The sequence below is a fragment of the Blennius ocellaris genome, assembly GCF_963422515.1.
Source record: "Blennius ocellaris genome assembly, chromosome: 10".
Classification (NCBI taxonomy): domain Eukaryota; kingdom Metazoa; phylum Chordata; class Actinopteri; order Blenniiformes; family Blenniidae; genus Blennius; species Blennius ocellaris.
This window is the reverse complement of record NC_137659.1, coordinates 3817496-3831449: the sequence shown is the minus strand read 5'-3', so window position 1 is coordinate 3831449 and position 13954 is coordinate 3817496.

The following is a 13954-nucleotide window of genomic DNA, read 5'->3' as shown; positions in this document are numbered from 1 at the left end:
AAGCAGTTAATAGTTTTTAATCTATAAAGCCAGTGTAAACATAAAAACATTGTTGTTGGGTTTTTTTTAGACAAATGAAGATCAATAGAAATCAATAGACCAAGGCGCGATTTAAGTTTTCCTCCAGTCGACTTTAGTGTATCAAGGCAGAACAACAGTCACACGATCCAGAGTTGTACTTTATCTTGAAGGAACCAAAACCTTTCTCATGTTAATGGTTACCTTTGTCACACAAGCCTATGTTTATTAGTAACTTCCAGACTGAGAAACAACCACAGCTGAGCAAAATGATTTTCAGTGCGGAAATGAGTGGGTACACTGTGCTGCTGCAGGACCAGAGTGATTTTGTGAGACAATCAACAAATCGCAGAGTGATTGAATCGCAGGCTGATGGGACTCAGAGAGTGAAAGAATCACAGCGTGGCAGATTCACGCACCTCGATTTGGTCGGTCTGTCAATCGGTCACCTTGTGATCCAATCAGGGGGAAATCGAATCACAGAGCGAACCAGATCCGAGAGCGAGCGAATTGGAGAGCGACCAAATAAGAGAGCAGGTTGAATCAGTGAGTCCGAGTCGGTCGCGTTCTGATTTGGTCAGTGTAAACGGATGAACCACAGGAGAAACGGATCACAATGTAGACAGATCAGAACGACTGAATCAGATCAGGGAGTGACGGAATCAGAGAGTAAACGGATCGCAGCCAATTGATCATCAGCTCCGCCGACGTCTTCACTGTACGGAGTGAATGATTCACTGTATGAAGGAATCGCAGAGTAAATGGATCACAGAGTGAAACAATTACCGAGTAAATGGCTCACAGAGTGAAGGAATCACAGAGTAAATGGATCACGGAACGTAGGAAGAGAAGTAAATGGATCAGCAGCAGAGTCTCAAACATGGTGAACGCACAGAGTTAGCAGATCAAAGAGAGAACCAATCAGCTCACAGTAGCATGGCTAAACTAGCAGAATGAGAGACCAGGATTACTATTGCAACAACACGTCATCAGTAAAACTAACCTGTCTCACGACGGTCTAAATCAAGCTGTTCTTCACAGCAACGGGGGTGAGGGGTGGGGGGTGTTGTCTGATGAATCCAATTTAGGATAGCAGGCACGTCTTCTGACCAGTAGAGACAATAATGATGAATAATGGGCAAGTAAAACGGTTTTACAGACTCGTGCATCACACAAATTCATGGTTGTAATCAGTTTATAGTTACCAATTATTTAACATGAAAAGCTTTTATTTGGGGAGGGGCGGGGGGTTACCTGGAGACAACTCACAGTCTGCAGGAACAAAGTCCACCAAGACCCCCCCCAAGATGAGACTGCTGACCACTACACAACAACATGGCTATTAAAAACATGCTCACTTGGTGACGTAGCGACATTAAATCAGCTTTACACAGGAGTGTGTGTGTGAGACCAGTCGAAGACTAGAACAGAGAAAAGTACGAGAAAAGTACAGAAGATTCGCCATTTATAAGACATTTATTTTGGTTTTATGGAAGAATAATTAGTTGGGGGAGGGGTTCACTTTTTGTGATGTTGGTAAAACGTTTAAGACCAAAATCATACAGATTTTAGTATGTACCGCTCAAAAACTTGCGCACTCCATTTCTTCCTGAAATCATAGTGAGGTGCATACAGCAAGGAGTCAAAAAAACCAGGAATTGAACGTGTGATTGTGATGAACTCGCTGTTCGTTTGGAGGAAATGTGAAAAGCTTGAAGTTGAAGTCCCTTTGATATGACTCGCACCGTTTTCTCAAATTTACCTCCCAAAACTGGTAATCACCGCGTGATGTCAACATGATGTACGTGACGTGACGTAAAGCTTGCTAATTAATGCTCAATACATTTTTTTATTTTTTTTTTCCGTATTGAGACATCATCATCAAGTGATAAGAGGCATGAATGAGGTTTCATTTCCAGGGAAGAGTGACACACTCGATCACGCCGCAGTGCAGAAATCAGCTCATCGTCCGGTACGAGGGTCCCCGCCCACGATCAAATGTATGAGTGTGCGCCCGTTTGCACGCTGTGAAATCATTGAGCAGAATTTTACCTTTTAGCAACTCCCACCGGTTGTGCTGAACGTGTCGCTCTTATCTAGAATAACAAGAAAACCCGCGGCTTTTCCCAGACGACGGCCCTGCCTGGGATCAGGATTCAGAGCGCTTCCAGGCCCTCGTTCACACCGTGAGGCTGACCCCGGACCAGTATGGTGCGGCTCCAGGTTCACAGAGTTCCCACTGGGCTTGGCCCGCGTTCGTAAGACATCCCATTTCGTAAAACAATTTCCTTTTATTTGAACAGCTGAAGTGATGCGGAAAAAAAAAAAAAAACCTGCTTAAACGCCAACAATCGCTGCAGATTTATGCTTCTAAGAAGCTTTTCTCTTTTTTTTGTTTTTTTGTGGCGCGTTGGTTCTTTTTAATGCTGCTGACAAAGTGAGCTGCCACTGGAAAGTCCAAACAACTGGATCGCATGTCCTGCTGCTGAACCCTCAAGCCAAAGTAAAAAAAAAGAAAGGTGTACCTGCTACTCGATGTCAGTAACTCGATGGTGTACAACCTGATCTTTTGTAATCGGGTAAAAAAAAAAACGTGTTTTCTCAGGAAATGTCACACACCACATGTTCTCTCCTGTGAATCACATCCTCCTCCTCCCTTTCTTGGCAATAAAAAGTCAGCAACCTTCATTTCTACCTGTGACTGTTTGAGCATCTTTTAGAAATTCCTGGGTTTACTTTGGTTTGTTTGTTTTCAAACAATCTGAATTCTAGAGTCTAAAGTTAAAGATTCCCACACTGGTTTTTTTCCCCCCCCCTCTTTTGAGCTGTGACTCTTAACCAGATTCATTTCCTGCTGGCATGTTTTTTTTTTTTCCGCTGTCAAATCAGCAAAACACTTCACAGATCATAACAAAAAAACTGAAGTGCAATCCTTTGCAACGCAGCCAACAATAAGGGCTAATGTATGGGGAAACGACGTGTCGTGGGACACAAGAGACCAAGAGTCTGCTGCATCACTGATTAAATCAGCTCAGGCAGCGATAGCCGGGTGTTGTGGTGTTAAACTTTCAAGATCTCACTGAAGTTTGATGGACAGTCGAAGATCTAATCAGAGGTAAAAGCAGCAACGTTGAACATTGGAATTACAAAAGCGTGCTCGGTGTGCGTTACTGAAATCACATAAACCGAATGAAAATTACTAAAAAGAAGAAGTTACGGCCAAATCCGAAACACATCTGCTGGCTTTTCCTTCTGGTTTCTGCAAGTGTGTGTGTGCGTGTGTGTGTGTGTGTGTGTGTGTGTGTGTGTGTGTGTGTGTGTGTGTGTGTGTGGTTGGAGTGGGCTGCGTCCAACTGACAAACACTTGAACCTGCACCTGCCATTCAGCCTGCAATGGCTGCATATGCGTGCATTTGCCAGTGTGTGTGTGTGTGTGTGTGTGTGTGTGTGTGTGTGTGTGTGTGTGTGTGTGTGTGTGTGTGTGTGTGTGTGTGTAGGAGTGGATGGACAGCTGGTCTCTGCTTTGCACGGGTGCACAAATTTCACTCCTGCATGCGCAGAGAGTGACAGAAAGCATCACTTTGGCTCGGTCAGTTCACACTGCGATCGATAACAAACCCAAAAAGGAGAACATCATTTCTTTGGAGCGACAGCAAACGCACCGATCAATCAATACCTATCCTGCAGCTGCTGACCGCATTTCACATGCATATTTCGTATAACCACACCACCTATCCGTTAGGGCTGGGGTGTCAAAAATAAAGCCCGTGGGCCAAAACCGGCCTGAAAGAGCATCTAATACGGCCAAGCATCATTGATATCCGACTTGCCTCAAAGCCAAAATGTCGGGGTGAATTTATTACAACATGGATAATTCAACAGCTATAGTAGTGTTCCGGACAATTCACTGCATTTTACACCACCAAGTTTTAATGAAAATTGGCTTTATGAGATGATTGTAGTCATTTTCTCAAGTAACGCTATAGTTTTGTGAAAATAAAGGCATCACTAATACTCAATTAAAAAATGTTTACAGTTTAAATTTAAATGTTATTATGGCACTATTTTACCAGCCTGGCTCGATCCAAATGAAACTGGGCTCAGTGTGGCCTCTGAACTAAAATGTGTTTGACCCCTGCTTTAAAATATCAAAAACTTATTTTTTTTAAACATACAAAAAAGGAAAGAAGTGGAGCTTCTCTCCTTTCACACACAAAAACAAGCAGCTTCTCAGCACAATTTAAGAAACACTGTAATATTGAACAGCCGCCAGATATACTAAAGTTAAAACATGCATTCTTTATGAATTTTTGACAATTCCAAAGCCATTAAATAAAAATAAACCAAGTCACTCGAGTCATAAGGAAGTTAAAGCTGCAGGACGATAACAGTGAGGAGTGCATTCTCTAATTTATCAGAATAAATTAATAAAAGCAAACAAAAGCAAAGCTGGTTTAAAATAGTTGAGAATAACCACTATAGCTATTTCCCAAAAGACAGACATGTTCACAAACAATGTAAATCAATAGCGTTGCATCACTTTTCTAACCACATTTTTACAACATCTGAACAAATATCCGTTTTTAGAATCAAAATTATATCAACTCTTACTTGTGCAATTGAATGTACAAATCCCCATGAGCACATTATTCTGATGGTACCTGCCCATGCAGCCTTCAAGTTCCCCCCCCCCCCCCCTGTATATCTTTCTCTTGTCAAACCGAAGAGAAACTGGAGGCTTACATGTGCAACAAGAACTTAGCTTAAACATCCTCTATGACGTATTGTGAGAACAGCAGTGAAATGTAGTGTCTGTAAACACACTGCATCCGAGGCGTTCAGGGGACGTCTGTAAATCGGAGACGCAGAAAAAATGAGTGAAGTTATACGCTCTGCCTTCTCTAAACTGTCTCTGCACGCACATTAGTCACGTGCCAGGCCACCCACCATTGCTCCTGCACGCACGCACGCACGCACGCACACACACACACACACACACGCACACACACACAGGGAAGAGTGAGAGGGAACCACAGAACGTCAATGAGAGACACACTGAGAGACGGCCTACTTCCTGACTGTGATTAATTTCAGTTACCAGGCAGCTCTATGGTAACACAGACATGCACGGCGACACTGAGCTCGGAGCTGCTTTACAGTACGACCACAAAACAACAACAACAAAAAGAGAGAAGAAGCTGGCCACAATCGGAAATCCTGGCCCCAATCATGGGGTATATAAGAAATACACTGCACTGATTCAAAAGGATCTTCCATCAACACATTCGATATCCATTAACTGGAGATGTCGTAGCAACGCCGATGATATACGAGTGAGAGGTCGTCTTTATGCAAATAAATCTCGACATGTTCCATCTTTTTTGGACTTATTCAATCAGTTTTTTTTTTTCCCCCAATCATGCCAAAAAAATACAGCTTGTATTTTCACAACTGCCTCTTATCCTCAAATGCCTCCCTGCGTGCAACCTCCAGCCACATGTGCAATAGTGAATCAAAACACAATGAGACAAGCTGTGCGTCGGCCTCGATGTCTCATCGTCTGCACCTGTGGATACGAAAAGTTTTCTGCTGACTAATGATCATGATAATAAAAACCGCTTCAATGTGAAACGAGGATGTGTAGCTGATAACAGTCGGGTGGCAGCCTGATTTAGATTTTTTTTTTGGTCCTTTGGCTACAGCGCACCTTATTTTCCACCAAAAGGCAGTGATGAACACCACGATTAGCCCGGACCATGGCCCGTGTTCATTCTGCACAAGCTTGTTATGCTATTAACTTGTGTTACCCAGCTGGTGGCCTGTGGATTCTCTCTCCCTCTCTCGCGTTGCTTCTTCCTCTCACACAGCTCTGCTGTCATAGTGCTGGAGAATTACAGCCACCGTCAGCTCCAGCTAACCAAATTAGCACTTGTTACGCAACCTGCTACACTCTTGGCTCCCAGGTCTGGAGCGCCGACTCTTCTGCAGCACATGCATGAGGATGGTCCTGTAAGCTGCCGCGCAGCTGACCGTGCCTATGTTTGTGCTTGCTTTTTTTAAAAGCACTTCAAAGTTCAAGTGTGAGGGTGCGACAGAAAAATTAATAGAGGAGATGATGTGTAGCAGTTCCTGTACCATTTACCTGATTTGCATGTTGAATCCCCTGTAGTTGCAGCTGGGTGGGGGGGGGGGTCTTGAAGTGCATTGTGGCCATTTCATCATGGATCTGTTATGATGGTGTACAGAGCTGAATATAATGGATTGTTGATTACTATAATGCTCAAACCAAAACCAAAATCTTCTGGAGCTCAGCCAACTCAAATGGTGACAATCTGATCAAAGACTAAGGTGAAGTGCATGAATATAATTAAAATATCTTCTTTTTTTTTTTTTTTTAAATCATGATGCTGTTATTCCAGTTCATCGCAGTTGGATGTTTATGCAAGTATTTTTACACATCTGGTATATAACCTACAGCGGGGAGGTCAAACATAAAGCCTGTCGGCCAAAACAGGTCTGCAAGAGAGCTAACTAGCATTAGCCTCAAAGTCATGCTGTCGGAGATTGTAAAAAAAAAAAAAAAAAATGCATAATGAAACAGTTGACATTTCAATATATTTTGCAGCTGAAAGTACCATTGAAATGGATTTATGTTGAGATTGTAAACATTTAGCAAAAAACTGACTCTTTTTTTTTTTCCTATACTTGACGTCACAATAAAGAAACACTTTTGACGTTTACTCAAGATGATATTTGGCTGCATGCGGCCCCTGACGGACAGTATGTCCCAGTGAAGTCCGTTTCCAGCTCACAGACAAAATGTAGTTCAAGCCCATTGGGTTGCGTCGCCTTTTTTCGATATGAAAACCACGATATCTGTGCCGGTGCCACAATTTCTTTAAAATGTTGAGCGCTTACTCGTCATCCTAACAAATCTTTTAAAGGCTGTCAGGAGGATAAAATGAAACCTCTTTGTGGACACATCACAGGCTTTACATAACGACGGCTGCAAATAATTACAAAGCACCATGTATGATGAGTGTTTACATCAGCCTCAGGTGCTCCTTTTAGCAAAGCTTTGCACAGAAAGAATATTGCTGCAGACACAAAATAAACATAAATGGAACTTCAGTTGAATGATTTGGGGCATGTGTCAAATAGTCAGGTTTAGGGTTAATAATGGACACGGTCTAAGATAAATGGTAAATTACAAGAATATTGTGGGGGGTAAATTATGGTTCCTGCTTTCTGATCCATGACTCATGGGTCGTATGACAAATGACAAGCAAGTCACATGGTTTTTCTCATGCAATGTTGCACTTGTTTGACTCGAAATTCTTTTTAATTTACAGGAGCAGCAGGAGGGAAAAGCTGAAGGTGCTCCGTGAGCACCTGGAGGCATCTGAAGCTGAATCACAAACTGGTTTAAATAAATGTATTAACGTGGGACTAGAAACTTGTCTGCAGGAGTCTTTACTACAGGGGTGTCAAACGTAAGCCCTGTGGGCCAAAACTGGACCACAAGAGGCTGCAATCTGACCAAACCACCGAGCAAATTGTAAAAAAAAAAAAACACTAAGCAGACACCACAGATGAGATATTGGAAATGCTGCCATAAAAGATAACAAGGAGATAGTTATCTTCTATCAAACTAGCCTCCAAGCCATGCTGTCAAGGTGAGTTTGTTATAATATGCATAGCGCAGCAGTAATAGAAGTTTGACATTTCACTGTATTTTGCTCCAGAAGGTTTCACTAAAATTTTGCATTGTAGTAATTGTTTGGTTCTGTGACATTTTCATCATGTAAACTCTGCATTACAACAAAAATAAACTTCAAAAGCTCCAATTAAATGGTCATTAATTGGAGGGGTTGCATGTGACCCCTGAACTAAAATGTGTTGCACACAACAGTTCTATTAAGTCTGTGGACCCTCCTGCCTGGAAGATACTTGCCAACGTGACCTATGACATTTGTTTTTAATCAACGTGGCCATTGAAGGGTCCTTTCTAAAATACAATATATATATATAGTTTAACATGTGAAGAAAAACATTTCAACTGTATGAAAATATGTGGCTCCTTTCATTTAAACGACGTTCAGATACAGTTTTGTTGAGAGTATATCGCAGAGATTATGGCGCTCAAACACCAGAGAGAGGCTTTCAGTGGAGTGTGTGTGTGTGTGGTTAATTAGAGCACTTGGTCCCAGGAGGATCAGACCTGGAAGACGACTGTCTGTGCTACGTGACGGAGAGCCACAGGCAGAGTGAGTCTGATAAGCCGGTGGCACCGGGAAGAGAGCGACATAAACAACAAACATGGACAAGGAGACGAGGGCACACCAACAATGTAGAAAAGACCAAAACCACACCTGGAAAGCTTCTCGATTTAACAAGATCTATATATTTATATATCAGCTTGGAGCTGTCAAATGCAGGGAGTGTAGTTTGGGCTTCATGCAATTAAAAACATTTTGATTTATATGACCCAGTGTTCTAATACACAGTAAGGGATGGGGGATAATAGGGCTGATTTAAAAAAACAAAACAAAGAAAGAGCATGTCTGTTTCTCCAACACTGGATTTGCTTGTTGGGGATAAGACCTTGCAGAAAACCTAGAGAAGTGCACAGTCAAGCCTCTGCCCTTCCTCCTCCTCCTGCTCCTGCTGCTGCTGCTGCTGTCATTGGTCAGGACAGTATTTGAGCCCTCACGTGGTTGAGTGAATTCAAGCCACTAAGGATCCCTCACTGGGCAAGTTGCCAATCTTATGTTAAGATCTCGGTCTTAAGCACATTCCTGCACTCTTGCTGTGGCACTATACCGTCCCTTTTTGGCAACCAAAACAGGCAATATTTGAAGCATTGTTGCAGAGTTAAATGAGGATAATGGATGAAGTCAGGTGACAATTAAAATGCACAACATTTAGGATCCTTGCATTATTTGGAAGCTCTGCAGTCATAAAAAAAAAAAAAAAAGTGTGGCCAGTCGGTAAAAAGAAAACATAGAAGTGGAGGAAAGAAAGAGTCTGGTTTCACAAAGAAGTTGGAAACTCGATGCACATGTTGCAATGTGCTTTCAAAGTTCACTTTGAGGTGGGGAGGGCAAATAGCCCCAAGAGAGCCAGAATATCATGAGTCCAGGCGCCGCAGATAACCGGAGGAGCCCGACGGCACCTGTCACGTAGGCAAACTGACAGGTTTCCTACAGTAACATACCAGCGCAACAGCAAATAAAGTCAAATTCTTGTACCTGCGTCGGCTGTTACAACAGTGCCGTGTTGAGCTGTTTGAGCAAGTTAAAAGTTATCACGCAGCGCTCCATGCAAATAGTCTTCATCCTCCAGGAAGTGATGTTCTGCTTGAATGACAAGTGTGTGTAACAAAAAAATACTTACAAAACATATGTCTTTAAATCACTAGGGGGGGGGGCATCCTCACTTGAATGCTGTTAAAGTTTAGAAACATTGTATGAATGCATGATGTAGGCTTCTAAAAATAGCTCGCACGCACACACACACACGATAATGAATTAAGAATATTTCAGTAATTGTAAACAGCTTTTTCTTTACCAAATAAAATGACAAATGCTGCCCATCACTGCCCACTGATGACCAAATGTCAAAGGTTATGGACGTATACAAAGAAAATCTTTCTGAATTTACTCTTTATAGTGCAAGCATTGGCTGTTCTCTCACATACTTCCACATTTACTCACGAAAGGGTAATAAAAAAAAAAATTGTATGCAAAACGTGTACACGCAAAGATAAAGTGCTGTTGTAAGAAGTGAAGTAATAATCTATGATGTTACTGAATAACCTGCAGAAACTGAGATTAAAGAGAGCCGTCTTTTTACCCTTGAAAATGTCTCCGATTTAAAACAAAAAACATGATCAATTCTATTGACCTTATAGCAGAAAATAATCACCATTTTGTACGATTTGCGGACGGAACACGACAGCTGATTCAAAGATAGCGACATGAGTAAATCAACAAATAAGTGGGTGTATACAAGCAGTGGTTTGACTTTTAATCATGACTCATGGTAGAAAAGCCTGACTCACAAATATAGTTTGAGTCAATCCTTGTTAAACTGGAAATGACCTGAAGCAGTTATTGCACACATTTGAATATGAGCCACTGTATTTCTTCTTCCTGGGAATACATCTGACAAACTGAGGTTATATGGAATTTGGAGTCCAATACACAGCTCTCTGTGTCATGCCAGCAGGGATAATGAAGCACACAGGGAGAAGGAGGAGGTGGAACCAGAGCAAAAGAGATGATAGTTGGATCCAAACCAGGAGATCTGTGTGAGTAATAGGCTGAGGACAGTGGAGGCTGAATATAACTGTACATGATGAGGAAATATCAGAAATCTGGTGAAGTTGCACCGTTTCCCCATGTGTCCCATTTGGTCTGAAAAACCTTTTGTTTTTCAAATATGAGTCTTGAGAGTCTTGTTATAATCAAGGTCGTCTTGTATTCACGCCAAAATGGTTTTAAACTGCCGTGTTGATAATACTCAAAACAACCCTTGTTTTTCCTCGGTTCATTGAGTGAATCGGGTTGAGCCGTATGTGAGGTTAAGTATCACAAATCAATGGAGCCAATTTTGTCCCAGAATATGTGTTTGACACCCCAATAATAAAATAACATGTGGATCCGACTTCTATACGGCGTGCAGTGGTGGGCTAGATCAGGGGTGTCAAACATATGGCTCCTGGCCCAAACCAACTCACAAATGGTAAAAATGTCCAAATATTTTATTTATTTATTTTAAACAAATTTTCTAAGAAGCGGGCAAAACATAACACTGAGACCCGAGCTGAGCAGAGGAATCGGTGATGCTACCATGAAAGCCAACAAGCAAACTCGCATCAAAGCAATGCTGTCAGGGTGAGTTTGTAAAAACACGCATAATGCAACAACTGTAGGAGACGTTTCTAGGATATATTACTGTATTTTGCTCCAGAAGGTATCATTTTTTGATACCTTCTGGAGCAAAATATTGATTTCTTCTGCCTAGAAATTGGGTTTATGTCAAGATTGTAGTGATTGTCAGTAGTGGTTGTTTAGTTTTGTGAAAATATATACATTTTCATCATGTATACTCTGTGCCTCAGCAGAGAATATTTTCAAAGTGTAAATTTATGTCCCTATTTTACTGGTACAGCCTCGTCAAGATGAACTAAAATTTCACTGACACATGGAAAATATCTAGAATAAGGTCATCTATGCGATATCTCATAATCAATCTCCATCAGGTTCAGATTATAAAATTTAGGGAGGGAAAAAAAAAATCCTGATGGGCCTTAATTTGAAAGGACAAACCGGAAATACCCGTTGACAGTAATCCATCTTGACACTTCGGAAGGTTGAGGAAGTCCCGATATTAAGTTGAAACAACGTTTAAACAACCACTTATCTGTCTTAATCATACAAACACCTTGAAAATCCACCGAGGCTTAAATGTCAGGGTCGAATAATCAACGTTTAACGAGAGAAACAAAGCGAAATGAAGCCGCGAGCGAGGTTCACGTAAAGCCAGGAAGGAGCTTACGACGGCTAACTTTTAACGCCAAAGTGGGGGGATTCAAGCAGGTGTCACACGATAAATAAAGAGGTTTCTCGCAGACAGGCTGATATTAAAGCCTCACAGCGACATATTTCTATAGAAAACCGGGGGAAATTGGCGTGGTTTGTGCGCGTAGCTGGCTTTCATGTGGATGTAGCTGTCAGCGTAAAAAAAAAAAAAATATTCCCACGGTAATGCCAATCAATGAGATTAAACACTTTAATAACACAACACGCGCAGGCAGTGTGTAGTTTCAAAAACATGTTATTTAAAATATCTCCAACATGTGTTTTTACTGTCCCACATTAAACAAAACCGAAATAAAAAAAAAAAAAATTAATAACGGTAATGTGGCGACGCCATGAAGAGTTTGAAGCTGCGCGTGAGGGGGGGAACCCGGGGGAGGGACCGGTGGTAAGGAGTGAGGAGGAGGAAGAGGAGGAGGAGGAGGAGGAGGAAACTTACCTGACAGGTGGGGAAGCCGCGGGGAGTTTGGCCGCCGTCCGTCCTCGGTCAGTGGGACGGAGCAGGAGGAGCAGCGGCGGCGGTGCTTGTGGCCGCGTCCGGGGCCGGAGCCGCCATGTTCATGTGTCTCACAACACAAGCTCCTGGGCTGTTTATCTTTACCACCTCCTCCTCCTCCTCCTCCTCCTCCTCCTCTTCCTCATTACCACCATGCAGAGCAGGGTGTCACTGCCTCTCTTCCTCTCCACATCTCGCATTGCAGAAAGCTGCTTTTTTTTTTTTTTTTTTTTAATTAACCAAACTTTCTCGATAGTTTTCCTTATTCTAGATTTGGGGCACGCATACAGAGATTTTTACATTTTTTTTTAAAGCAAGTGTAGTGGTTAAGCGCTCCAACCTCACAGCCGGGAAGTTCCCCGGTTCGAGATCGTGCATCGTGTTCGTGCATTTCCCCCCAGTCCAATGACAAGCCTCTGAGATTAATCGCATTTGAATTCTCATGAATTCACGAAAATTTCATTTACATTGTTTTTAAAGAACAACGGCAATGAATACAATCTGGGTTGGGACAACTTGTGGAAACTAGTCGTTGACTAATTCTGATAGTAAATACCGAAGTTCAAGCAGTGATACTTGAAAGTTGACCCCATTTGAGGAACAAAATTGCATATGCAATAAGAGAACGTGGTGTCAACACAGTGGCAATATTTATTATATATTTATTTATTAATACTACTAGATGTCATGCAAGGCATTTATTCAAAGCCATTAAGCTATATGTACAGTTATTACCCAGTTATGTTTGTTAATAACATGACAGTCAATTGTAGAAAATCATAGTTTGTGTTATTCCATTGAAAAAAAAAATTTGTATTTATATAAACATTTTTACCATGGAACCGTGGTTAGCACTCTCACCTCACAGCAGGATGGTCTGGGCCTTCCTGTGTGGAGTTTCAATGAGTTTCCTCCAGATACTCCAGCGCCCCCCCCCCCCCCCCCCCCCCCCCACCCCCACGGTCTACAAACATGTTTGTTTGATTAATTGGTGACCTTAGACTGACCGTAGGTGAGAATGTGAGTGTGTGTGGTTGTATTGTCTCTCTGTGTTTGCTCTGTGATGGACTGGAGACCTGTGCAGGGTGTACTCTGCACTCGCCGGTTGTTAAAGCAGACTGCAGCACCCTGCGGCCCAAAAACTGGATAAATGTTTTAGAAGATGGATGAATGAAAAACTGGTTTGTCTCTATTTTTAATGCTCTACCATTTGTGGGATGCTGAAGTGGTTAGCCATTTTACCACACAGCGAAAATATGGCATAACGTGATTGCATTCGGTTTTAATCCAATGTTCTACTTTATCGGTTCTCCCAAGGCATGAAACTAAGTAGTAGTAGTAATCAGTGTAAAGTGGCAGACACTGTGCAAGAGGAGGTGGAAAAGTTGGAGGAGGATTGACTCAAACAGTTGTGGAAGTTACAGAGTTACAGAAAATTAACCATTAACTTTTGCTATTACTACTACCACTACTGGGTCACTGTGCAGTGACCTGCAGGGGGAAATGAGTCAAGCTGGTGTAATAAATAAGCCATTATAAAGTAACTAGAGGCTTACTTTAAAGTTGTTTTCACAATGTTAATATAGTCAGATGAATTGAGATGATTCTCACTCGTTCCACCATTTTAACCCAATTTCTGCAGTTATTTCAACCCGTTTGTTCATCTACATGAAGCCTAAAGGCAGTGTGGATTCACAATGTGTAAGGTTCTGATTCATTTTTGTGAAACCAAAACTGCATCCAAGTAAGGACTCTTTTGAATACATTTCAGATAATCCGGTGTAAATTCAACATTTGTTTGTGCATGAACACCTTCAGACCTGTCTGTCATTAGCAA